This window comes from Myiozetetes cayanensis, unplaced genomic scaffold (assembly GCF_022539395.1).
Source record: "Myiozetetes cayanensis isolate MyiCay16 unplaced genomic scaffold, myiCay2020 scf99, whole genome shotgun sequence".
NCBI lineage: Eukaryota > Metazoa > Chordata > Aves > Passeriformes > Tyrannidae > Myiozetetes > Myiozetetes cayanensis.
In genome coordinates this window covers 126445-135843 of record NW_026088285.1, presented here as the reverse complement: position 1 = coordinate 135843, position 9399 = coordinate 126445, and positions in this window count along the sequence as shown.

Here is a 9399-nt window from a genome sequence, read left to right as displayed (position 1 = left end):
CCACCCGGCACCCCCAAATTCCCCAGAACCCCCTCAACCCCCCCAAAATCCCCCCAAATCCCCTCAGGACCCCCAAAATTCCCCCAACCCCCGGACCCCCAAGTCCCCCCCAAAATCCCCCTCAGGACCCCCCCAAAATCCCTCGAAAATCCCCCTCAAAACCCCCCCAGGACCCCCAAATCCCCTCAGGACTCCCCAAATTCCCCCAACCCCCCCTCCAGGACCCCCCGAAATCCCCCCAGACCCTCCTCAGGACCCCCCAACCCCCCAGGACCCCCCAAACTCCCCCAGGACCTCCGAAAATCCCCCAACCCCCCTCAGGACCCCCAAACCCCTAGGACCCCCAAAATCCCCAGGACCCCCCAAATCCCCTCAGGACCCCCAAATCCCTCAGGACCCCCCAAATCCCCAAAATCCCCCTGCCCCCCCAAAACTTGCCGTGCCTGTAGAGGTTTTTGGGGTCCTGCTTCGAGGGGGAGGGGCGGGGGAGGCTGGGGACCCTGCAGCTGCTGTGGCGCTCAGGGCGACTCCCGACCCCCAGCCCCCCGAGCCCCTCTAGCCCCCAGCCCCCCAGCCCCTGCCTGGTGACGCAGCGCGGCTACGAGAGCCCTGGGTGGGGAGGAGGGAAATTGGGAGGGGGAGGGGACACAAACACGGGGGAGAGAGGACACGCGAGGTCAGAGCTGGATCCGAGACCCTCCTCGTGTCCTCCTCCTGTCCCCTACGACCCCCTCCCCATTCGTGTCCCCTCCCCATTTCCTGTCCCTTGTCCCCCTACGACCCTCCCCATTTCCCTTCCCCATTTTCCCTCCCCATTTTCCCCTCCCCACGACCCCCTCCCCATTTCCCCTCCCCATTTCCCTCCCCCCACGACCCTCCCCATTTCCCTGTCCCCTCCCTTGTCCTTGTCCCCCCACGACCCTCCCCATTTTCGTGTCCCCTCCCCATTTCCCCCTCGTCCCTCATTTCCCCTCTCCCCCCTCACGACCCCCTCCCCATTTCCCTGTCCCCCTCCCCTTGTCCCTTGTCCCCCGACGACCCCTCCCCATTTCCCCATCCCTCCCTACGACCCTCCCCATTTTCCCGCTCCCCCACGACCCCCTCCCCATTTCCCTGTCCCACTCCCTTGTCCTCTCACGACCCCCTCCCCATTTCGTGTCCCCCTCTCCTTGTCCCTTGTCCCCCCACGACCCCCTCCCCATTTCCCCTCCCCATTTCTCCCTCCCATTTCCCTGCCCCCCACGACCCTCTCCCCATTTCCCCCTCCATTTCCCTGTCCCCACGACCTCCCCATTTCCTCTCTCTCCCCCCCTATTTCCCCTCCCCATTTCCTGCCCCCACGACCCCCTCCCCATTTCCCCTCCCCATTTCCCTGTCCTCCCTACGACCCCCTCCCCATTTCCCTTCCCCTACCCCCCCATTTCCTCCACTCCCACGACCCCTCCCATTTCCCCCTACCTCCCTCCCCTCCCCCTCCCATTTCCCCTCCCCTCCCCTCCCATCTCCCCCCCAGCTCCCTCCCCATTCCCCCTTACCTCGATCCATCCCCTGCGCTGCCCTCTCCCCTCCTCCTCCCCTCCCGCTCCCTCCCCCCTGCCCCTGCGTGGAGCTGCCGCGCCCCCTCCCCTCCCCACCCCCACCTCCCCACACCGCCCTCGCCCCCACGGCCACCCGCCAGGCGCGCTCACCACCCTGCACACCACGTAGGGACCCCCTCCCTCCCTCGCCCCTCCCCCACCCCATCCCCTCCCCCATCCTCCCCTCCCCCAGGGCGGCTCCTGCGGGGCGGCCGCGCTGGGGCGGGGAGAGGGCGGCCGGCGGGGGTGGCGGGGTGGGGAGGGGCGGCGGGCGGGGAGGGGCAGCGGCGCTGCTCGAGGCGACGCGCGCGGTGCTCGCAGCAGAAGCGGAGGCTGCAGGTGCCGCAGCAGAAGCGGAACGCGCCCGTCGAGCAGTTGAAGGGGGCGTCGAACTGGCCCATCACGTCGTAGTAGCCGTGGCACAGCTCCGGGGAGGGCAGGACCCCGGACCACCCCGGGGCGAGGAAAGTCCGGGGAAACCCCCTGTTTGGGAACCCGGGGAAACCCCTGGTTGAGGAACAACTCCTGGTTGGGAAGCCCCTCCCCACCCGGGGAGAGGCGGAGGTGGCCGCGACGGGGGAGGGGAGGGAGAGGAGACTCCCCTCTGTTCGTGGAAGCCCCCAGAACCCCCCTGGTTGGGAAACCCTCCTGAGTTGGGGAGCCCTCCCCCACCCGGGGAGAGGCGGAGGTGGCCCTGACGGGGGAGGGGAGGGAGGAGCGGGACCCCTGAAACCCCCTGGGCGGGGAAAGTCCGGGAAACCCCTGTTTGGGAAACCCCCCCTGGTTGGGGAACAACTCCTGGTTGGGGCCCTCCCCCACCCGGGGAGAGGCGGAGGTGGCCGCGACGGGAGGGGAGGGGGAGATGGGGAGATGGAGGAGGAGGAGACCCCACTCTGTTCGTGGAAACCCCGGGCGGGGAAACCTGGGAAACCCCTGGTTGGGGAACAACTCCTGTTTGAGGCCCCTCCCACCTGGGGAGAGACGGAGGTGCCGTGACGGGGGAGGGGGAGGGGGAGACCCCCACTCTTGTTCGTGGAAACCTCCTCGGAAACCCCCTGGTTGGGGAACCCTGGGAAACCCCCGGGTTGGGAAACCCCTCCCCACCCGGGAGAGGCGGAGGTGGCCTCGACGGGGAGGAGGGGAAGGGAGACCCCACTCAGACCCCCCGGGTGGGGAAAGTCCGGGAAACCCCCGGGCTGGGAATTCGGGAAACCCCCTGGTTGGGAGCCCCTCCCCACCCGGGGAGAGGCGGAGGTGGCCGTGACGGGGAGGGAGGAGGAGATGGGGAGGGTCAGAGGACCCCCACCTGTGGAAACCCCCGGGTTGGGAACCCCGGAAACCCCTCCTTGTTGGGAGCCCCTCCCCACTCGGGGGAGAGGCGGAGGTGGCCGCGACAGGGGAGGGGGAGGGGGAGGAGACCCCACTCTTGTTCGTGGAAACCCCGGAAACCCCCCTGGTTGGGAGCCCTCCCCACCCGCGGAGAGGCAGGAGGTGGCCGACGGGGAGAGGGGAGGGAGATGGAGGGGAGGAGACCCCACTCGAGACTCCCTGGTTGGGAAACCCCGGAAACCCCCCGGGTTGGGGGTGAAAAGAGGGAGGGGAGGTAAAAGGGGGAGGAGGAGGAGGAGAGGAGGAGGAGGAGGGGAGGGGAGGGCATGGCCAGGAGGGAGGGGGAGGGGAGGGGACCCCTAATTGGGGAGGGGGTTGATTTGGGAAGGGGGATCCCAATTAGGGGAGGGGGATCCCAATTAAGGAAGGGAGACCCCAATTAGGGGAGGGGGGTTCTAATTAGAAGAGGGGGATCCCAATTAGGGGAAGGGGATCCCAATTAGTGGGGGAGACCCCAATTAGAGGAGGGAGACCCCAATTAGGGGAGGGGGATCCCAATTAGGGGAGAGGGGTCCTAATTAGAGGAGGGGGATCCTAATTAGAGGAGGGGGGTCCCAATTAGGGGAGGGAGACCCCAATTAGGGGAGGGAGACCCCAATTAGGGGAGGGGGATCCCAATTAGGGGGGGAAGACCCCAATTAGGGGAGGGAGACCCCAATTAGAGGAGGGAGACCCCAATTAAGGGGGGGATCCCAATTAGGGGAGGGGGGTCCCAATTAGAGGAGGGGGATCCCAATTAGGGGAGGGGGATCCCAATTAGGAAGGGAGACCCCAGTGGGGAGGGGATCCCAATGGGAAGGGAGACCCCAATTAGGGGAGGGGGATCCCAATTAGGGGAGGGGATCCTAATTAGGGGAGACCCCAGTAGGGGGGATCCCAGTAGGGAGGGGGACCCCAATTAGGGAGGAGACCCCAATTAGGGGGGATCCCAATGAGGAGGGGGTCCCAATTGGGGAGGGGATCCCAATTAGGGAGGGGATCCCCAATTGGGAGGGGATCCCAATTAGGGAGGGATCCCAATTGGGGAGGGGACCCCAATTGGGAGAGACCCAATTAGGGGAGACCCCAATTAGGGAGGGCCCCAATTGGGAGGAGACCCCAATTGGGGAGGATCCCAATTAAGAGGGAGACCCCAATTAGGGGAGGGGTCCCAATTGGGAGGGGATCCCAATTGGGGAGGGAGACCCCAATTAGGGGAGGGGGATCCCAATTAAGGAAGGGAGACCCCAATTAGGGGAGGGGGATCCCAATTAGGGGAGAGGGGTCCTAATTAGAGGAGGGAGACCCCAATTAGGGGAGGGGGACCCCAAAAAGAAGGGGTGGGTTAATTAAGAGGGGGGGTTAATTAAGAGGGGGGGCTAATTAAGGGGAGGGGGATAATTTGGGGAGGGTCCCGGGTGGGGGAGGGGCCGAGGGCTCCTTCTGTGCCGCTCCTGTGGGGAGGGGAGGAGAGGGGGTGATTTTTGGGGGGGAGGGAGGGGTCCCTCCCTTTTCCCATCGTGCTTTGTGGCCCCTCCCCCACCCCCGGCCCCTCCCCACCCCGGCCCCTCCCCTGGTCTCCAAGGCAGCATCTTCCCGGTTGCCATGGCAACGGCTGCTGACAACCCAGCCCATCCCCCACCCCCAAAAAACCACCCCAAAAATACCCCAAATCCACCCAAAAATACCCCAAAAATATCCCAAAACCACCCAAAAATCCACCCAAAAATACCCCAAATCCAACCAAAAATACACCCAAAATACATCCCAAAAAAACCACCCCAAAAACCACCCCAAATCCACTCAAAATCCACCCAAAAATACACCCCAAAACACCCCAAAAATCCACCCAAGAAACCCACCCCAAATTCACTCAAAATCCACCCAAAACCACCCAAAAATACACCCAAAACAAACCCTAAAAATACCCCAAATCCACCCAAAAATGCACCCAAAATACATCCCAAAAATACCCCAAATCCACTCAAAAAGCACTCAAAAATACCCCAAATACACACCCCAAATACACCCCAAAAATACCCCAAACCCACCCCAAAAATACCCCAAATCCACCCTAAAAACTCACCCCTAAACCACCCCCCTGAAACCCCTCTCCAACCACAAAAAAACCCAAATCCTCTAAAATCCACCCAAAAATCCACCTTAAAGCCCCCGCCCCAAATCGACTCAAAATCCACCCAAAGCCCCCAGGAAGGCCAAAGGGCACTCGGTGTCACCCCCTTGTCACAATCATTGTCACCCCCTGGTGTCACCCCTGGGATGTCACACTTGTGATGTCACACCCAGTGTCACCCCCAGTGTCACCCCCGTGTCACCCCCCTTGTCACACTCATTGTCACACCCTGGTGTCACCCCCCTGGTGTCACCCCTGGGGTGTCACACTCCTGTCACACTCCTGGTGTCACCCCCAGTGTCACCTCCCCAGTGTCACACTGTCCCTGCCACACTTTCACTGTCACACTGTCCCTGTCACACTCCTGGTGTCACCCTCCCAGTGTCACACACTCACTGTCACCCCCACTGTCACACTCGTGACGTCACTCCCTGTGTCAGTGCCACACTCCCGGTGTCACTCCCCCAGTGTCACCCTCCCCCAGTGTCACACTGTCCCTGCCACACTGTCCCTGTCACATTCCTGGTGTCACACCCAGTGTCACCCCCCCAGTGTCACACTCCTGATGTCACACTCCCTGTCACACTGTCCCTGTCACACTGTCACAGGTGTCACACACTCAGTGTCACGCTCAGTGTCACATCCAGTGTCACACCCCTGATGTCACACTCGGTGTCACTGTCACTCCTGGGGCCACACTCAGTGTCACACTCAGTGTCCCACGGTCCCTGTCACAGTGTCACACACTCGGTGTCACATCCAGTGTCACACCCCTGATGTCACACCCCTGATGTCACACTTGGTGTCACACTTGGTGTCACACTCCTGTCACCCACTCAGTGTCACACTCAGTGTCACACTCCTGATGTCACACTCCTGGGGCCACACTCCCTGTCACACTCGGTGTCACCCACCTGTCGGTGTCACACACTCGGTGTCACTGTCACTCCTGTCACACTCAGTGTCCCACAGTCCCTGTCACACTCAGTGTCACACTCAGTGTCACTGTCACTCCTGTCACGGTGTCACACTCCCTGTCACACACTCAGTGTCCCACACTCCCTGTCACAGTGTCACGCACTCGGTGTCACCATCACTCCTGTCACACTCAGTGTCCCACACTCCCTGTCACAGTGTCACACACTCGGTGTCACTGTCACTCCTGTCACACCCCTGATGTCACACCCCTGATGTCACACCCCTGATGTCACACTCCCTGGCACACACTCGGTGTCACACACTCGGTGCCACACTTGCTGTCACTGTCACTCCTGTCACACTCAGTGTCACACTTAGTGTCCCACGGTCACTGTCACAGTGTCACACTCCCTGTCACACTCAGTGTCACACACACATTGTCACACTCGGTGCCACCTCCCTGCCGTCGGTGCCACGCTCGCTGCCGCACTCCCTGTCACACTGCCTGGCCCTGTCACACCAACCCTGTCACACCTCCAGTGTCACACCAGCCCTGTCACACTCACACCGTCACAGTCACATTGTCACTGCCACACTCCCTGTCACAGTCATTGTCACACGTCTCACACTGTCCCTGTCACACCCCTGTGGGTGTCACACACTCCCTGTCACACCAGCCCTGTCACACTCCTGATGCCACACTGCCACTGTCACACTCCCTGTCACACCAGCCCTGTCACACCTCCAGTGTCACACCGTCCCTGTCACACCAGCCCTGTCACACTCCCTGTCCCCCTGTCCCTGTTCCCCTGTCCCTGTCACACGTGTCACACTCCCTGTCCCCCACATCCTGTCACACCTCCGTCACCTGTGTCACACTCATCTCCTGTCACACTCATTGTGGGTGTCACACACTCATCCTGTCACACTCCCTGTCCCCCTGTCCCTGTCACCCCCTCCCTGTCACACTCCTGATGTCACGCTCCCTGTCCCCCTGTCCCTGTCCCCCCCTCCCCATCCCTGTCCCCCCTCCCTGTCACACTCCTGATGTCACACTGGGGGTGTCACACACTCCCTGTCACCCCATCCCCATCCCTGTCACCCCATCCCTGTCACACTCCTGATGTCACACTCCTGATGTCACTGTCCCTGTCACACTCCCTGTCCCTGTCACCCCATCCCTGTCACACCATCCTTGTCACACTGGGGGTGTCACACACTCATTGTCACCCCCTCCCTGTCCCCCTGTCCCTGTCCCCCTGTCCCTGTCACACTCGTGATGTCACACTCCCTGTCTCCCTGTCATTGTCACACGTGTCCCCCCCATCCCCTCCCCCCATCCCTCTGCCGTTCCCATGGCAGCCACTCACCCTCCCCTCCCCTAGATCCCCAGGACCCCCCAAAAACAACTCACCGGGAATGAGGGAGGGGGCGTCCTGAGGGGTCCTGGAAGGGTCCTGGGGGGACTTGGGGTCCTGAGAGGTCCTTGGGGGATTTTGAGGGTCCTGGAGGTCAGGGAGGTCAGGGGTCCAGGGGAAAATCTGGGGTCCTGGGGATTTGGGGATCCGGGGGATTTTGGGGGTCCTGGGGGGTCCGGGAGGAGTCTGGGGAGCTTTGGGGGTCCGGGGGGTCCGGGGGTATTTTGGGGGTCCTGGGGGTCCTGGGGGATCCGGGGAGGCTTTGGGGTCCCAGGGCGATTTTGGGGGTCCAGGGAGAAATTTGGGGGTCCTGGGGAGGATTTTGGGGTCCTGGGGGATTTTGGGGCTCCCGGGTGTTTTGGGGGTCCTGGGGATTCCAGGGGGTCCGGGGGCTCCTGGGGGAAATTTGGGGGTCCTGGGGTCCCGGAGAGGAAATTTGGGAGGTCACGGGGGCTTTGGGGGTCCCGGGGGATTTTGGGGATCCGGGGATTTGGGGGTCCCAGGGGGTTAGGGGGTCCTGGGGGTCCCGGGAGGGGTCCAGGGGTTTTGGGGGTCCCAGGGAGGATTTTGGGGGTCCTGGGAGGGGTTTTGGGGGTCCCTGGGAGGATTTTGGGGGGTCCCAGGGGGGTTTTGGGGGTCCCGGGAGGGAGTCTCAGGGGTTTTTGGGAGTCCTGGGAGGATTTTGGGGGTCCCGGGGGTTTGGGGGTCCCAGGGGGTCCTAGGAGGGGGTCCCAGGGGTTTCTGGGGGTCCCGGGAGGATTTTGGGGTCCCAGGGAGGATTTTGGGGTCCCGGGGGTTTTGGGGTCCTGGGGGTCGTGGAGCCGTCAGCGGAGCCCCTGCAGGACAAGCGGCTCCCACGGGGGGAAGGGGCGGGGAAGGGGCAGGCTCTGATTGGCTGAGAGCGGCCAATGGGGGCGGGGGCGTGGCCTGAGCCCCCTCCCCCCTTTTGGGGGGGTTCATTAACAAAAAGACCCCTGGGGGCGTGGCCAGGGCTGTCAATCAACAGGAGGGGGCGTGGTCAGGGCCGGGGGTGGCTGTCAATCAATTGCGGTGGGCGTGGCCAGGGCTGTGGGCGGCTGTCAATCAACAGGAGGGGGCGGGGCTAAGGAAAGGGTTGAGCTGTCAATCAACAGGAGGGGGCGGGGCCAAGGAAGGGGCTGAGCTGTCAATCAATCGCCGTGGGCGGGGCTAAGGAAGGGGCTGAGCTGTCAATCAATCGTGGTGGGCGGGGCTAAGGGGCTGAGCTGTCAATCAATCGCCGTGGGCGGGGCTAAGGAAGGGACTGAGCTGTCAATCAATCGCTGGGGGGCGGAGCTAAGCGAGTCCCACAGTGCCCCTCTCCCCCAAAAAGACCCCTCCCCACCTCCTTGACCCCCCAAACCACTCAATTCGAGGGGGAGGGGTCAAAGTTTATTGATCCCCCAAAATTTGGGGGTTGGGGGGTCTCAGAGACCCCCTTAAATTTGGGGAGGGGGAGGGGAATTGAGGGGTTTTGGGGAGGGGGTCAGAATCCCCCAAGGTCGGGGGGGTTGGGAGCTGGATTGGGGGCGATTTTGGGGGATTTTGGGAGGATTTGGGGGATTTTGGGGGCATTTGGGGGATTTTGGGGGGATTTGGGGGAATTTGGAGGCAATTTGGGGAGGGATTTGGGGTCAGATTTGGGGCGATTTTGGGGGATTTGGGGAGGATTTGAGGGGAGGATTTTGAGGGGATTTGGGGAGGATTTGGGGGATTTTGGGGGAATTTGGGGGATTTTGGGGGATTTGGGGGATTTGGGGGTTAGGGGGATTTGTGGGGATTTTGGGGAGATTTTGGGGATTTTGGGGGTTTGGGGTCGGATTTGGGGGATTTGGGGATTTGGGGTTGATCTTGGGAAGGATTTGGGGGATTTGGGTCAGATTTGGGGGATTTTGGGGTGGGATTTGTGGGGATTTTAGGGGGATTTTGAGGAGATTTAGGAGAGATTTTTGGGAGGATTTTTGGG